The sequence below is a fragment of the Callospermophilus lateralis genome, chromosome 11, assembly GCF_048772815.1.
Source record: "Callospermophilus lateralis isolate mCalLat2 chromosome 11, mCalLat2.hap1, whole genome shotgun sequence".
NCBI lineage: Eukaryota > Metazoa > Chordata > Mammalia > Rodentia > Sciuridae > Callospermophilus > Callospermophilus lateralis.
Window position 1 is genome coordinate 111514262 of NC_135315.1, and position 18424 is coordinate 111532685.

The following is an 18424-nucleotide window of genomic DNA, read 5'->3' on the forward strand; positions in this document are numbered from 1 at the left end:
AGAATATATAAACTATTGCATGCATTTGACCTGTGAAATTCTAGTAACAGAATGTATTAACTGAGTTGTGCACAGGTTAATGCAAAGAAACTCTACAATATTTCAGAAGATTATAGTCTGAAACTTCCCTACAATTGCTTTAAATGACATGTTAGAAATGTAATCTCTATTCTTAAAGTATGTGATCAGACTATTAACCCCTGTGCATAAAGAAAATTCTTCTCTATGGAATCACACAGAAATCACCAGTAAAGTGTAATTATGGAATTATATTTCTGTTTGCTCAATATTTAATAGGTTCTGGGCAAAGGCAATGAAAATTGTGGCTCTGTGTCCTTCCATATATTCAATGCATTATGAGTTCTTGGAGTACAAAAAGATTATGTCTTTTTAAATATTTAAATTAAATTAAATTATCTTAGCTGCTTCAGGTTTGGTTGCTGGCTGCCAAAATTTATTTGGTGGTCTGAACTAAGGCTGAGGTTTTTGCTCTCACCTCAAGCCACACAAAATGAAGCCTTCCATGTGAGGCAGAGTTCTCAATTCTTTAATTCTTGAGTAGGCCTTCTGAATAAATTTAATGATAACATAACAAAAACTTTCTTTACCACATTACCAGTAATTAATCCTTCATTCATGAATATAAATTTCCATTCATATTTTCAGGAAAACCAAGAGCAAGATAGAGATAGCATCTAAAAACAAGGGTCTGTTGCATCAGTGGTGGAAGTACTAGAAGCAGGAAGGTCTTCCCAGATGCACTGCTGAGGACTCTCATTTTTTTAGAGCCATTAAGAGCTTTAGATGAGAAATTTAATGGAGACTTGCTTTAGACATACATTTTTCAACAGTGATTCCAGACCTCCATCTTTTGAATACACACCATTAACAATGAATCTGTTAGGGGGATTAAACATTCAGTTTCATAGTCCACCATTCTCAAAGTATCTTTGAATTCTGACACCCACCCTCCTTCCCAGAAACTTGGACACACAGGGAATAGACATGGAATATTGTGTTTAACTTTCTCATTTAGCCTGAATGTTTCCAGTATGAGAAAAAAAAATTGTTCTCCAGTGCTTTGCATAAACTGGCCTTTCTGAGCCTTTATCTATATAGAAATTTAGTTTTTTAGCCACTACAGAAGAAAAGCCAGTTTTTCTCTAGGATTGATCTCTACAATAGCACAGTAAACTATAGCCAGTAGGAATTTGTTGCCTTGACATTGTCAACACGTAAAATTCCTCAAATAAGAAATTTTTCTCTCCAACTCTGTAATATAAAAATTAGATGCCCTAAAAGTTTTTATGTCTATTTTAGAGGTACAACTTATCATCAAAATCATGTTTATTGTAAATGTTTTCTTGGCAATTTACTTGTCATAACTGTCTACTGTACTGACAAACTCAGCTGGCAATAGTGTATGTTTATTCTCATGTACTTATGAATTTGTGAAGAGATGTGGTGACAATAAAGGTAAAAAAAAAGTTATGACTCTCCAACTTCCAGATGGCGAGATATGTTTTGTTGTAGTTCCATATTCCAAGGTATGAACTAAATCCAAAGTTCAGAAACAGAAATACATTATGATTTTATCATGCTGAGAGAAAATAACTGACTTGAAATTAGTAAACCCATCCAAACAGTCACATAAAAATGTTGCTTTTGGGTATGTGAAACAGACAGGAAAGTGTGAGTTGGGAAAAGCAAATCAGTATGCAAAAGAAATTTTAGTTTTATGTTTTTTTTTTTTAATTTTTCAAGGTAGGACCTTTAAAAGAGATAGAAAAAGAAATTTTGGAAATAAAAAAGTTTGTCTACTAACATATATTGTTGGAAGAAGTGAGATTAAAGAAATAGTAGAAATCCATATCACATTTTAATTTTCTTAAAGTTGTCATATTAGCTCAAGATTCTCAGCCTTTTTATGTCAAAGTACCCTGCTATATATCAACCATAACATTGTCAATTATGAGCAGAGGCATCTATATTGCAAGAACATTAATTGATTCATGTCTGTACAGTTCATCCAGTATATATTTATTGAATGTCTATCTTGTACATGTCACTATGATAAGGATTTCAACTCTCATTCTAAACTCTCTTTTCCCCATTATTAAGAAATTGATCTTTTTTTAAAATTTTTGCATTTTTGACAGATGGCAACATAGAGTTCATGATAAATAATTACAAATAAAACATTCTATCTAAAACATTTTATCTAGTAGTATCAATAAGTTTTTCATTGACTTCATATTAACTTATAAAATTTGTTTCTCTGAAAGAATTCTGAGAAATTTCTTCTGCTCATAATCCTCTATAACATATTCAGTTTTCAAAACAATGCCTTTCAACTTGGTATTATGGATCTCAGATTTGATAAACCTAAATAAAATTAGGTGAGCCATATGAAAATAAAAGTCTTAACATTTTAAAACATCTTTCCTGAACTTTCAAGCTACCTATATACTTATTCATATATAAAATGTATATTATATATAAAACCTATTTTATTAATAGCCTGTAGCTCAGAGGCAGAAAGAACATTTAAAAAATAAAGTGTAAACTGTTTTAAAACTTTCATTATATTGCTAAAAGAAAAATTAGAAGACAAATTATTTCAAGGGACCATTTTAAATTCTATAACAATGTTTCCTTTTCACAGTCTATGAAATTAAAATATTCACAGATAACACATTGATAATCTAAATGTCATTTTGTCAGAAAAAAATATGTCTTCAATTCAATAATTTAAGTCAAAATCGTTTCAGATATTTGCTATTTCATGCTAGATATGGTGTGATGGTGAATTTGACGAGGTTGAGGAATACACAGTTGGTGAAACAACTGTGAAGTTGTTTCTGGAACAGATGAATTTTGAGTTGGTAGACTGAGTAAAGAAGATCCCATTCCTGGGCAGGCATCATGAATTCAGTAAGGGGTTGGACAGAACAAAAGAGGCAAAGAAAATGTAAATCCACTCTGTATTCTTGAGCTGAGACTTGCATCTTTTCTTGCTTTGGATATTGGATCTCTTGGTTTGTATTTCAAAATATATACTCCATTGGTTGTATTTTTCTAAAATACCTTGACTAATATTTAGGCCTAATCTTACTTATTGGTTTCTGTATAAAAACAATTTCAGTAAAGAAAACAAATACCTATCTGAGTATTTTTTTGTTGTTGAATACTTCATGCTTTCACAACCTGCTTCTGAACATTAAGATGAAATAGTGTTTAAAACTGAATAATGTGGAAAACAATACATGTAAAACATATAGTTGATTCTGTCTATTTTTGGTTTTATGGCTTATAAAGTCACTATGAGTACTGAATTAGCAGATGCTGATCCTGAGTCTTTGGCCTTTGGGAAAATATAGGGTTATTTTCAACACATAACCTTTTTTTAACCCTTGTTTCTATTTAAAGACACAGTAGTGAACACTGTCCAGTCATTCATATTGAACTCAGGGCCAACAACACAATCATTCCTGAATGAGGTTTATCTAGCACATGCATTTTCTCTATATACAGAGAACACATCACAGTCATCACAGCCTTCTTGCATTTATGAACACCAGAGAAGTCTTCGACACTGTTTGACAGCCATTTCAAACAACAAAATCACTATTCAAAGGCACAAGAATCTAAAAGACATCACATCAAATGTGAACATGGAAGCAACACTTTTTTATAATATAAGAGCTGAAACACAAAGTCAGAGCATCACCTTGCTTGACTACAGGTGAAATCTTGCCCTTTAGGAAACTCATTGCTTTTGCAATTCTTGCCACATCCCAAGGGACCATGAAATTGCAGTACTGATTTGCAGGTTACATGTAAGTTTTAGTAAACAGACAAATTTATAAGTACAAAATATGGAATAATAGGGATTAAGCATGTTTTTAGTAGTAAGAGCCGCCTATTAAACAACAATTAGAAAATCGAATTAAGAATGCAATGTATCTTTTTATAAGAAAAAGGGAAAATGAAGAAGAGGAATTGGGAATATGAAACTCATTTTCATTCAAATAAAATTATTTCATTATTCCAAGTATATCAACAGAATAATACTCCACCTGACATATAGGATCATCAGTGCATTGCTAAGAAATTTCTTGTGTCTCAAGTTGCTTGATTTGTCTAGAGAATAATTTGAAGAATTCTGTACTATCACCCTTCAAAATAGCTTTCTCAATGACCTACTCGACCATATTCCTTGAATAGAAAATTAATATTTTCATAGCAAATTATTAAAAGTTCAAGATTGAATATGTATATATAATGATATACACATAATATTTATGCACATGTTTATAATGTGTATGTAATGCACGACATACATACAACTAGATACCAACAACTATGAGAAGACATTAAAACAATTAATATAGTATGAAGAACCCTTTGCAAAGTTGACAATTAGAAGATGGTGATGTTATCTTTGATGATTTTTCATGTCATGTTTTTTTCTTTTCTTCAACCATAAGCTACTTGAAGCCAATGCTAAAATTTTGATAGAATTTCAAAATCTTTTGGTTAAGAACTCAAAAGACAACTTGACTTGATCATAACAGCTAGAAAGTAAGGAAAAAACACTGGGAAGTAAATGAAGATCAAAAGGGAACCTCAAATTGTGCATATAAACTCTTCCCAAATTGGTGTCAGACTGTGGAGTACTCTGTTCTATGCTGCTTAAGTCAGCTGCTGCTCATCAAATTGGAGAGAGTACTTAGAATGTGATTTCAGAAAAATTAACTGCCAGATCAAATAAAAATTTCTAGATTTTTCAGAGAATCAAAGCATAATCTTCGATATCTTGAAAAAGACAAACAAGATTGTGGACTTTTGGGGCTTGGGATGTGGCTCAAGTGGTAGCGTGCTCGCCTGGCATTTGTGCGGCCCGGGTTCGATTCTCAGCACCACATACAAACAAAGATGTTGTGTCCACCGATAACTAAAAAATAAATATCAAAAAATTCTCTCTCTCTCTCTCTCTCTCTCTCTCTCTCTCTCTCTCTCTTTCTCTCCCTCTCTCTCTCTCCTCTCTCACTCTCTCTTTAAAAAAAAAAGATTGTGGACTTTATACTACCTGATTTCAAGACTTAGAGTAATATAGTAATCAAGCAGTCTAACTGGGAATGCTATAAAGACAGACAAAATAGATCAATAAAATAGAACAAATATCCCAGGAATAGATCTACATTTTATTTTATTTTTCTTTAAACAGACAAACAAAAAAGTCCAAATAAATCGAATAGGGAAAGTGAAGTTCTGTTGGCAGGGTGGAGATGAGGGTAAGTACGGGAAGGATCCTGAATATCTTAACATCCTTTTAGGCAAAAAGAACCTTGACCCTATTTCACATTATATATGGAAAGTAGTTTGAGATTCATATGAACCAAAATGTAAACCTCAAGCAATTTCAAACTTCCTTCCTTCCTTAACTTTTTATCATCTGATACAGTAAGGGCTTTACCTATGTACTGAATTATATGCATTTGTTTTTTTGAATGCTGGAGTTTGAACCCAGGGCCTTACACATGATTTCCAAGTGCACCACCATTGAGTTTTATCCACAGCCTTAAATATGTATTTTTAAATCTGCTAAGTACCTGTTTCTTTCATCGATAATATAAGTTGCAGAAAGATGATGTTTGAATCAATGTTTCTCTTTTATAATGTACCACAAATAATATTCTCAATAATATGTATTGAATATATTAATGACTTCAGAAATTTCCCTAAGTAACTATAGATAACCAGGATTTCTTATTAAATTCTTTAAAGAATTATGAATTTTCCAGATTCATGAGAACAATCAATTCTTTACATGTTAATAGTAATATAACTGTTGTTTACTATGAACTTCCCGATTATTAGTGCACCATGTGGGATGTGGTACTTATACATAATCATGTTTTACTTTATAATATTCCATAAGACAGGAGTCCTAGTAATTAAATAACTTGTCTACAATCACATAAGCAAATGGTTGAATGTGAACTTAATCGAAGTATGTTGAAACAAACCCCAGTTTTGTAATCTTTAAGTGAACCTCAATATATGTTGATGTACTTGAACATACCATGCAACACTTTAAGAGATACGAAATCACAAGACACTTCATTTTCAATTCAAATGTACCTCTATAATAGAATGAAAGTCACAGAATAACCTCAAGTTAATCTACTTGAAAAAAAAATTGGCTTTCCTATCAATGTCAGATTAAGCCAGCAAGTTTACTGATAAAGCTGAATCTATGAAACTACATATCTCAACAGGGAACTGTTTCCAATAACGGTAGTATTAAACATAATAAAGCAGCAAATAATTTCACGAACAGTTATAATCAGAAAATTCTTCAGTAAACATGATTTGGTTCACTAAATTTAGTTAAAATTTCAAGTCAGTGTTTACTCAATAAATTCATCCAACAATAGTTTCAGATCATCATCTGTCTTGGAAAAAAGACAATGAGCCCACCTATAAATAGTGGTAACACAGGCAATAAAATAACCAAAAAACAGAAAAGAAAAATGGTCAGCATGGACCCCCAGAACCTCCCTGACTAAATAATTGATCTATCAGTGTCCATGTTTTCTAGAAGAGCAGCAGAGAGCAAGGCAGATGAGCAGATGTTGCAAGTCATGTAAGTTCGAGAAAAAAGGTCAGAGAAGGAACTGGCTCCAGCTCAGAGAGGGTACACATACAGTAGCAAGCACAAAGTTTTAAAGAAGTCTAAAATTTCTTTTTGTCTTTTTTTTTAAAGGAAAATTCAGAATCATCCTACTGTCTGAAACACAGTATCTTCACCTCGGTTCTGCTAACATTCAAGGTGGATTAGTTTGTTGTGGGGTGACCTGTATAATTAGGAAGTTTAGCAGCATCTCTGGCTTCTACCTATTAGATACCAGTGACATGCTTCCCCAAGTTGTGACACCTGAAAATGTTCCAGACACAGCTGAGTGTCCCTTGGTCGGAAAAATTATGCTGCTCAGAGACAGTTGATTCAATATATTGGTCTGTGTTTTAAAATTCAGATTGTTTGTAATTAAATCTCATGCTTTATTAAGTAAAAACATGTATCTCACACAAGTACTTCTAATAAGTTGTTGAAGTTTTTTTTTTTTTTAAACTAAAGTTGCTGTATATTTGTGGCCGAATTTGTCATATTTGTGGCCTATGATTTTATATTCATCAGGTAATGAAACTAACTTGTTAAAATTATACTCAGCTTTGTAATCTCTAAAGTCATGTTATTCATCCTCTCAGCTAACTCAAGATGAATCTTTATCTTAAGGACCATTATTTTATTGAAATTGTATAAAAAATGTTTTTTCCTAGCTCTATACATGAAATAAACATGAGATATGCATCTTAATATATCATGAATTTATTGTCATCCAAATCAGTTTTGCTTTACGGAACTGAATTTAAAAGTTGTAGGCCCACAGAGTTTGTGATACATTAGAGAGGGAATTCCTACTGCAATTTATCCATTACTGTAGTTATTTAACAAATAATAATGGTCACATTCCTTGTGTCATGCATTGTTTCTCAGGAAACAAAGAACTCACTAGCCAAAATCCCTCATGGAGTTTATGGCCTCATTAAGGGGTAGATAATTAGCAAATAAACAAATATAGAAAAATATAATGCTACATTGATAAGTCAATTTTAGGTAATAAAGCAGGGTAAGGGAAAGACCTTCACAGGGAATGTTCAAAGAAATCTTACATTCCTAAATGACATTTGAGCAGAACTCTGAATAAAGTAAGGGAATGGGCTTTGAGGGAAGTGGTGAGAAGAACCTCCCAGGCAAAGAAGAAATAAAGTGCAACATCTGAAGTTAGAATTGGCCTGGCCTAGCAAAGATCAGCAGATTACAAGTGTGTCCAACTGAAGTGAAGTGTATAAACCAGAAATACATGAGAGAGGAAAAAAGGAACAGCATGAGACAGGTCATACAGAGTCTTTTAATTGAGGTCATATTGTCTTTTCCTGGGAGTTGATAAGAAGGTACCAGAGGATCTGAGTGGAGGAGTGAGGTGCCCTGATTTACATTTATGAAGATGAGTCTGACTGCTGTATGGAAGGTCATCTCTAGGTAGAGAAAAGCAGTGAGAGTTATTACAAAGACATTGCCTGGCCTGAAAAGAGTGAAAGTGGTTTGAAAAGAGCAGAAACACTGGAGGCGATGAGAAGATAGCCTTTTAAGAACATATTTTGAAGATAAAATCAACAGGACTTGCTCTGGAGTTGAATATGCAGTATGATCGAAGTATTCAAACGCAGCTTATAGGATTTAGGTTTGAATGACAATGTGAAAATTATGTCATTTTCCAAGACAGGGAAGATGAAAAAGAACAGATGGTGTATGAGTGCAAGAGGGAACTCAATTTGTTTGCCAGACATAAAGCAGTATCATCTTATCTAAAAAGTAGATGAGATTTTTTCCTCTTTCTGTTCTCTTTCAGTTACTGATTCTGTTCCGCCCTCCCCTAGTGATAGGAAGGTGTTACAGCAACTTTCTTATTCTTCCATGATTTATTTATTTTCTTACCTTCTGACTGAGCCATAGAAAGTACAGGAGTATTTTCACAGGTTTATCACACTTCTTTTTTCTTTAAATACAGCCTTATCTTTCTAAGCCTGAGTAGCTCAAAAACAAAACTCAGGAAAAAAATAATGACATGAGTCAACTGAATTGAAGAGGCCTGCCTTTCTCAGGCAACTACTAAATACTGACAAATATTATTTTAAAATGTAAATGTTTACATATTAAAGCTTTACTTCATTCTCACACCATTTATACATAGTGGAACCTCTTTGCAAAAATTTATAGTTTGATCTGATAAAAATTCAAGAGTTTTCACTGAATGCACAAAGAAGCAGCATATATAGATTTAAGTAGTATGTTCACCAGTTTTTCATTACTATAACAAATATCACAGTGAATCTCACCATTGTGTACATCCACAATAAATTGATTTAAAAAAAAAGTATAGGTAAATGGCAGAAAAACCGTTAGAGGGAAGGCAGAAGGGAATGGGGGAGGGAAGTGGAAGAAGTACTGGATATTGAATTAGAACAAGATATATTCTGTGCTTTTATAATTATGTCAAAATGGATCGCATTGTCATATATCACTAAAAAGAACCAATAAAAATATCTGAAATATCAACTTGGGAAAAAAAAGAGTGACAGTTTTAGGATTTTCAGTCCATAGCTGACCACATTGCTTCTGGGTTTGTGGTAAAGCAGTGCATCCCAGTGGAATACACGGTAGAAGAAGATCTCACTTCATTAAAGACAGGAATAAAAAAAAAAGAAGAAGAGATCCAAGATCTCCTTCAGTAATATATTTCCAATGGCCTAATTCCTCCCACTCACTCAGCCTTCTGTATTTTGTACCATATCCCAGCATTTCCAAGATGGGGAACAGGACTTCAGGGAACATTCCAGATCCAACCTATAGAATTCTAATGCTTATTTACATTCATCTCATAATGCAAAATATATTTTAGTCCATTTTCAAATGTCCCCAAAGTCATAACTGTTCCAGCATTACTCAGTCCAAGTCCAAAGTCTCTGAGACTAAAAATGAACTCAGCTGTCTCTTTAAAAAAATCACAAGTACAAGTTCCATGCATTCAAGATAAAATGGCACAGGTAAACATGCCAAAATGAAGGAATAGGAAAATAGCAAGAGAAATTGGACTAAAACAAGAGCAAAATTAAGCAAGGTAAACATTAAATCCTAGCCTCCATGTCCAGCATTTGAGGCACACTGTGGAGGGATGTAGGCTTCTAAAGGTTTGGGCAATATCACTTCTCTGGTTTGATGGTTACAACCTACATGGCAAATCCTTTGGGCTGGCTCTGTTCCCTTGGGCTGGCTCTTCTTTTTGTCTCTATTTCAATTTTAGATTCATTCTCATAACACCTCACATTGCTGCTTGCAGGACTCTGACCCTGCCACACACCACCTGGCTTCCCAGACTTTCCTTTGAAATCTCTGTGCAAGCTTCCATGATTCACATTCTTCATTCCCGAAAAATCAGCATCGTGTGGATAATGCCAAGGTCTGATGCTGCTATAAGCCATAGCTGGGCCAGCTCAATATAAGACTGCAGTGGCCTCTGGCTGCCTTGACAGAGAAACACTGGAAAGAATCCCAGGGAAAAAATCCCTTGGGTAATTTGTGCAAATAGTGTGCCCCAGGGTTGTCTTGTCAAAGAAAGTCTTTGAAATGAGTTTACATGTCTATAGATTTAAGTCTTCATTGGATGAAGTCTGGGAGACTCCTGAAATATGCTCACAGCATCTTTCCTATTATCCTGGTGCAAAGTACTAGGTTTCCTTTAATAGTTCTAATCTGTTTAACAATAGTATCCTCCTTGGAAGCACCTTTAAACATAATTCTTTTCTGTCCAATTGTGAATTTTCCAAGTTTTTTCACTATGCTCCTCTTTACTCTTAATTCTTTCAGTAAACTTGTCTAAAAGCACCAAGCAAAACTATGATGCCATCTTGAAATTTCTTTCACCAGATAAATTGGTACATCATCTTTAAACTCAACTCCTACAAAGTCTCAGGACATGGATATAATGCAGCCAAATTCTTTGTTATGGTATAAAAAGATTGACCTCTTTCCAGTTCCTAATAGAATTTTTACTTGTGTCTGAAACCTCATGAGCACAATTTTTACTGTTCACATTTTTATCAGTATTTAGTCTTCCCTTGACTTGTCCAGTAAGCTATACTTACAGCATTCTGTTCTTTCTCTGAATTGTTTCACCAAACTTTTAAAAATTCCTCCAAAAGCTTATTCCTAAAGCTCCTCCGCATTATTTCAGATATCGTCAAAGGAACAACTATACTTCTCAGTACCTTTTTCAGTTAGTATTCTGTTATGGAAAGAAAATACTTGAGATGAACAACTTAAAAAGAATAAAAGTTTGCCTTGGTTTATGGCATTTACATGTTGTACAGAAAACTGCTCACCTCATGGTATCTAGAAAGCAAAAGAAGAAGAGAAAGAGATGGGTATCCCACAATCACCTTCAAAGTAGCATCCCCAATAACCTAAACTCTGCCACTGGGCTCTATTTCTTATAATTTCCAACACATTTCAATAATGCCACACTGGGGATCTTGTCTTTAACACATGGGCCTTTGGAGACATTCCAGATTCAAACTATAGTAAGGATATTTTCTACATAAATTCATTGGGAAAAAAAATCCACAATAAGTGATTTTGTAGTAAAAAAAAAAAAAAACTACCTATATTTTCTTACTCTTATTTACTGATATTTGGTTCTCTAGTTGAAAATAGAACCAATAATAAAGAGCAGGTTAGTATTTATAAAATTCACCTTGAAATACGTCATCACAAGTTCACGGAAAACTTTCTTTGTGCGTTACCATTTTTAAGGTAAACTCTCAATTGAAAACACTATCTCAGCAAAGAAAGGCACTATTTTCTTATCCATTGATATCTTAGGAATAATGATCTCCTGCCAAGCAAATTTTGAAGATACATGAAATAAAATAAATTGAGAAATCAGACAGATAAGAACCATGGCATCTTCCCTACTCAGAAACTCCTTTACTGGGATATCTGAAAGCAATTTTATGCTCTGTAAAATTTAGGGAGATAAAGATAGGAGTAGTTGTATACAGAGAGAAAAACAAACAAGACATTGGCCTGCTGAACTGTTCTACCTGGGGTCAGTCCTGATCTGATACATTCATCTGACTTCTTAGTAAAGAAACAGGATGTAAAGTTTGAAAGCAATTACTTCCAGTCTAGTTGTTGTCCTTTGAAATTCACTTTTAATGCTCACGAAACAAAGAAATTGAAAATGTAGTTGATACAATGTCCTTACTAAGTCAGATAAATGAATTTTATTGTACTCTAAGCAGGAAAAGTACATTCTATTATTCCATTATGCTAAAAGAAATATTAGTGACTCCTGGGGTTTAGTAATAGGCCGTAGTCTGTTCTACCTCTAGGTCATTTGATCATTTTAAGTGACCTGTGGAGTCTGAAAATGTGTTTTTTGCCATTTTCCATCTCTGTGCCAGCAGGATTGAGGGGAAAATGATTAAGATCAGCCTTTATGTGCAAAATAACCACAGATGAATGTAAAAGAACACTTTGTATTTTATATGTGAAGAAACCATCAATGTTTTTATTATAATATATGTGATTATAAAAAATAAATTCTACAAACTCTGAACTAGCTTTCTAATATTTGACTATGAAAACCACCAGCAAAACTAGGCGATTGTCAAATAAAACAACAAAAATAGTACATTTATTACATCTTAAGTTAAACTCTGCCAATGAATGCTAAGTTCACTAAAATCACAATTATCATAGAAATCCCTAAAATCTAAGATCCAAAAAATTCAGTATACTATAGTTTTTAAAAACTAAATTTAAATTTTATTTCTAGTACTTTTTAAAAGTAGAAATGTAGTATAGTTTAGGACAAGGGAAAGTCAACAAATCATGGGTTTTTGTTTTTTCAGTTCTGTACAGTTTTATTTTTGTTTCTGTTTCACTGAGGATTTTTTTTTAATCTAAGATCTGCAGGGTTAAATCCTATCTGTGGACCTATGGTAATGATGTTAGTGGGAGTGGTGGGGTTTCTAGTCTTAAATCATCATTGTACCTTTTCTTTGAAATTATCTTTTTAAAATTCCTGCTGGTCCCATATCGTCTCTGGAGACACATGTCTAACATCTTTTCTCTGCTTGGTCAGGTCTTCTGATCTTTGACTTTTCCATCAAGAGTGTGAGATTCTTCGGCTACATCAGTCTTTCTTCAGGCATGTGGAAGCCCCTGTGTTATAGTGTGAATATGAGATCTCCCCTAAAGCTCCTGGGTGAATGCAGCAATGTTCAGAGGTGAAGTGATTAGATTCTGGAAGCAGTAATCTAACCAGTGAATTAATTGTTTTGTTGGATTAATAGTTTTGAAAGAACTGCTTGGGTGATAACTGCAGGCTTGTGGGGTGTGCTTGGAGTGGGTAGGTCACTGGCAGCCCTACCTGCTTGTCCCTCTGACTCTTTCCCATCCCTTCCCAGCTGCCTTGCTGTCAGCAAATGTCCTCTGCTAAGCCCGCCTTCAATGATGGTCTGCTTCACCTCAGCCCCCACAGAATTGGCCAAACAATGGACTGAACTTCTAAAACCTTCAGCTCAAAATAAACTTTTACTCTTCTAAATTGTTACTGTCATATATTTTGGTCACAGTGATGAAAATCTAACTAACATACCTTACACAAAGTCAAATACTCTTCCCCTTCTTCCCAGAGCATGACTGTGAGTTTTTCTGTTTTTTTTTTTAAATTTTTATTGTTGGTTGTTCAAAACATTACATAGTTCTTGATATATCATATTTCACACTTTGATTCAAGTGGGTTATGAACTCCCATTTTTACCCCCTATACAGATTGCAAAATCACATCGGTTACACATCCATTGATCTGGTTTTCAAAGGGAATGTCAATTGCTCTGCAATTTCCTACTTATTCAACTAAAACCCAGGTCTAACTGATCATTAGGTTCAGAAACCACATCATGTGCCTCTCATTCTTCATTTTCCTTAAGACTTGCAAAACTACACATACAGCGTGACACCCACGTTACCCTCATTTCCAAACTTTCTTTAAAAAAATCCCTTGGCACCTTTAAGAGGTAGAACAATTCTTTCCCTAAACTTCTGTGTAGAAGCACCTTGCAAATAATGACTGAACGTGGGGTTTAGTCTCAGAATAATTTTTTTTTCATGACAGTTCTAGCAGCTTCTGTAAACCCAAATTGACTATCTCTGTGGCTTTAAGACATTTTATTATATCTCATAACACTACAATTCAGAAATTCAAGCAGAGGTTTAGTTGGAAAAATTGGAATTGAATGGCTAAGAGTCCCTCATTATTTTCACCTTTTGGTTGGCCTCCTATGGAGGGTTCAAAAGGTTTTTCCCAAATACCAAATCCTTTAGCAAAGATCCTGGGAATGCTGAACTCAGGTGAGTCCCTTTGCCTCTCCAGGTGTGCTCAGGGCACCTCCACAGGGTTTCTTCCATTATAGGTGAACCAAGGAAGCTACCTTTGTGTCTATGGGGGATTATTATTATTATTATTATTATTATTATTATTATTGTTGTTGTTATATGTAATTCTGAAGAGTGACTTCTTTTTTTATTTCTTACATACATGACAATAGTGGAATGCATTACATTCATAATTATCCATTCACAGCACGGATTTCTTGTAACTCTGTATGTGATGGATTATTTTTAACCTGGGAATTAGTTAGGACTTAACTTTCAAGTTTTGAGCACTTTAAAGTGATATTGTTGGGGCCAGGATGTGGCTCAAGCGGTAGTGCGTTCATCTGGCATGTGTGTGGTGCTGGGTTGGATCCTCAGCACCACATAAAAATAAAATAAAGATGTTGTGTCCACCGAAAACTAAAAATTAAATATTAAAAACACACACACTCTCTCTCTCTCTCTCTCTCCCTCCCTCCCTCCCTCCCTCTCTTGAAAAAAATTATATTGTTGGTTTGTTGCGTGCATGTGTGTGTGTGTGTGTGTGCGTGTGTGTGATTTAATTGTGGTTTATTTCTTTTGTGCTCAATCAATAGAATTTCAATGTTTTAAAGTTGACTGAGGTTTTCTTTATTGCTCAGCATATGGTCTATTTCTACTTTAAAATGTAGACTAAACATAATGTATACATAGTTAAATGTTCACATATTCTAGAAATTTTGGTGCAGTTTTCTATATATGTTAGTTAATTATATAGTTAATTGTGTGTTACTTCTATCATGCTCAGCTAAAGTTATGATACTTGCTTACTTTTCCTTTTAGTTCATTTATATTATGTTTTTAAGCTTTTCTCTAGAGATGAATAAAATAACTATTTTTATGTCTTCCTCGAGTTCACATTTTTATCATTATGAAATTTTCCTCTAATTGTCATTATATTCCCTGCCTTAACATCTCATTAGTCTTAAATTAATATTACCATACCAAACACCTGTTAAAGAGAGAGTAAATTAATTTTTATTTGTGTAATTTCTAGATAAATAGCCTCAGTCAAAAGAATCCATAAATAGCTGTGACATGTAAAACAGTTACAAGACATAGTCAAATAAAACATTTTTATTACTCTTAGATATTCTTATACTTAATCTAATAATATAGAATTATTTTGTTTTGTACTGGAAGAGTCTCTCTCTCTCTCTCATATAAACATAGCACAAAATCATATTTACTAGTGACCACACTACTAAAAATCTTTGACTCTCTTAGTGGTTGCCTGTCTGGATTGATTTAAGTAGTAAAATGTTAAGCCTACTGTTGGGACAAGCAAAATTATTTAAAAATTCAAATTGAAGGAAAAATATTTCTGCCCTCTAAAGCAGTTAATTGAAGGTGAGGCAAAATTTTATACACAACTCATTAATTGATTTTTCCTATTGTGTTTTTGGGTTCTTTTTTTTTCCATTTGTTTGTGCTTAAGTTTGAGCTTAAGTTAGAGAATAAAACAGCCTCACTTTTGCCAAGGCTGGCTTTGAACTAGAAACTAGAAATCCTCCTTCCTCAGCCTGTCCAGCATGTGCTACCACAACCGGCTTGGTATCAACTTTTAAGCTTATAAGAAGTATGGCTTGCCACATGTGTGTCTTACATAAAACACCACATTGTAACCCATAAGTATACTTAATTATTATTCATCTATTGAAAATGTAAAAAAGACAAGCATAGGAAAACATCTATTTAATGAAAGATACTTGGTAATTAGTTACAAAGTGATATTAAGAGAAGAAATTTAATATGTTTATTTTAATTAGAGCCTATGCAAATACATGTGATTATGATTTGTGAAAAAAATGTCAAATAGAAAATTTATGACTGCAGAAATTCATTGAAATTATGTGAAATATATATACAGGACCATTGACAATAGCAGCAATAGCTATTGCAACTATGACAGCATTTATATGCCACATATCATACTGAGGATCATAAATGTACTATGTCTTTGAATGATGATAAGAAATGGACAAAAATCAATGATTTCACTCTCAGTTTTCAGATAAGGAAATAGAGGTACAAAGTATTTTATAAAGGCTTTTTGGGTAATAATCAATATAACTGATATTTGGATTTGAGAATTTTATCTTCAGAACCTGTGTTTCTATTCACTGTTATGCTTAAATTGTACAAATAAGATATAGTAGAGGGCAGGAGATCAGAGGAGAGTCACTTATGGAAGTGTGGCATACCAACTCATGGAAAAAGCAAAATAGTAGTCTGACTTGGGAAGGAAAAACCTTCATCTTAAATTTATAATCCAAGAAAAATTTAAGTCTAAATAAAACCTCAAACTTAAGAGTGTAATTAATGTAAATTTTTTCACCAAGTTTAGCAAAAAGAGATAACAGGAGTACATGCTAGTATAAACTCAATCAGTAATGTTGCTTAAGTTAGATTACCAACAAGTTTATAGCCAATAAAACAATAGAATTAAGACATGATTATTAAGCTCTTACTTAAATTAGATTTTTAGTACAATTTTTATGCTATAAACTTGATTCAGAGTTCATCCTCACTCCATGCGTGGAAATTAAGGAGCAATACAATTTAGGATTATACTTCATTTTTGACAAGCCACACATTTTACAAGGTTGCTGAACAAATCCAAACGCAGAAACAGCTGTAAGTGGTGTAAAAAGATAGTTCTCCAGATAGTTCTCCAAAACAGAGCCTTAAATGGCTGTGAGAAAGAGCACACCTGTAACCAGAAAAAGATTTGAGCTTGCTCTTGTCTGGAATTTCTTTGTTCAGAAAAACAATAAATGTGGCTTAGGAATCGTATAACCCGTTTTCATTTTGCCTTTCCTGGAATTCTTGGAAATTCTTAAGTTTCTCCCCCACTCCTCTAAACACAATCAAAATAAGATGTGCATGTTCTTTTTTATGGAATTAGCAAAATATCAATAAGGTAAATGTACTGAATTTGTAGCACATTTGAGCTCACTAATTATAGAGACCATCCTCTAAACATCCTCTAAACAAGCAGCCTGAGGACTTTGATACCTGAGAAAGAAAAACACAAGGGGATATGAGAGTACTAAAAATGTTTGCCCTACTTTACATTTTCTCCAGAAATTATTTCTTTACAATGTCAGCAATTTCTATTTTGTGCATTTTTACATTCTTAATTGTATAGATTCTAGTATCTGAGAAACTAACAATTGAAGCTTATGAAGTCATACCAGGTATTAAATAATGAGGTCATTTAAAACAAACATGAAGCTAACATTTTGATGTCTGCTTCATAGTATCACTAAAAGTAATTGTTCATATGATGATCTTTCAATGGTTATAATATAAATTGTATTCTTCGTATAGTTATCTCTTCTGATAAGTTGATTTTTAATAGTTTTTCCATTATATGAAATATACTTTAATGAAAATTATGTATTTTTAATTTTTACATTAGTACCTACTATTAAAATAAATACATGCAAATGTGAATGGGATACATAATGAAATTGAACCCTACCCTGCATGCATAGCATGTATTGAAGGCTTTGACAAACTTTCCTTATACACTTACAAAATGAAAAAAAATAAATGTGGGTTTTCAGTATTTTATTACTTTCAATACAAAGCACACCAATGAAAAACTTCATGATGATTCAAGTTTTTTGCTTTCTTCATACCAATATTTCTATTCAGGAAGCATTATGTTTCTGTTTCAGTTCACTTACTTTCAGTAACTCCAGAAGGCTTGATGAAAACTTTGCAAAGACAACAAAAACTTTGAAGATTGTTGGCTATGTAACCTTTTTCACATTTATTAAATTTATTTTTACCTATAGGCACTTTTTCCCTACATTGCTTTTTAATCTCCCTACAAGAGATCATAATGTAAAAAAGTGCTATATTTGAATATCAAACTAAATCTATCTACATATAAAGCATTCTAATATCTTTGAAATTTTTCACATTTTGCAGTTTTAGTAATTTAATAATTAAATAACTACATTGAAATATGTTCAAAGAAATATGAAAATATTGAGGAAAACACAGACTTTTTTAAAAAATTTTTTTTAAAGAGACAGTGAGAGAGGAGAGAGAGAGAGAGAGAGAGAGAGAGAGAGAGAGAGAGAGAGAGAATTTTTTAATATTTATTTTTTAGTTCTCGGCGGACACAACATCTTTGTTTGTACGTGGTGCTGAGAATCGAACCCGGGCCGCACACATGCCAGGCGAGCGCGCTACCACTTGAGCCACATCCCCAGCCCCAGACTTTTGAAAATACATATGCAGATTAGATCCAAGTGGGCAGTCTAGAGGGCATTTATATTCTGTGTCACTCCAAGGCCT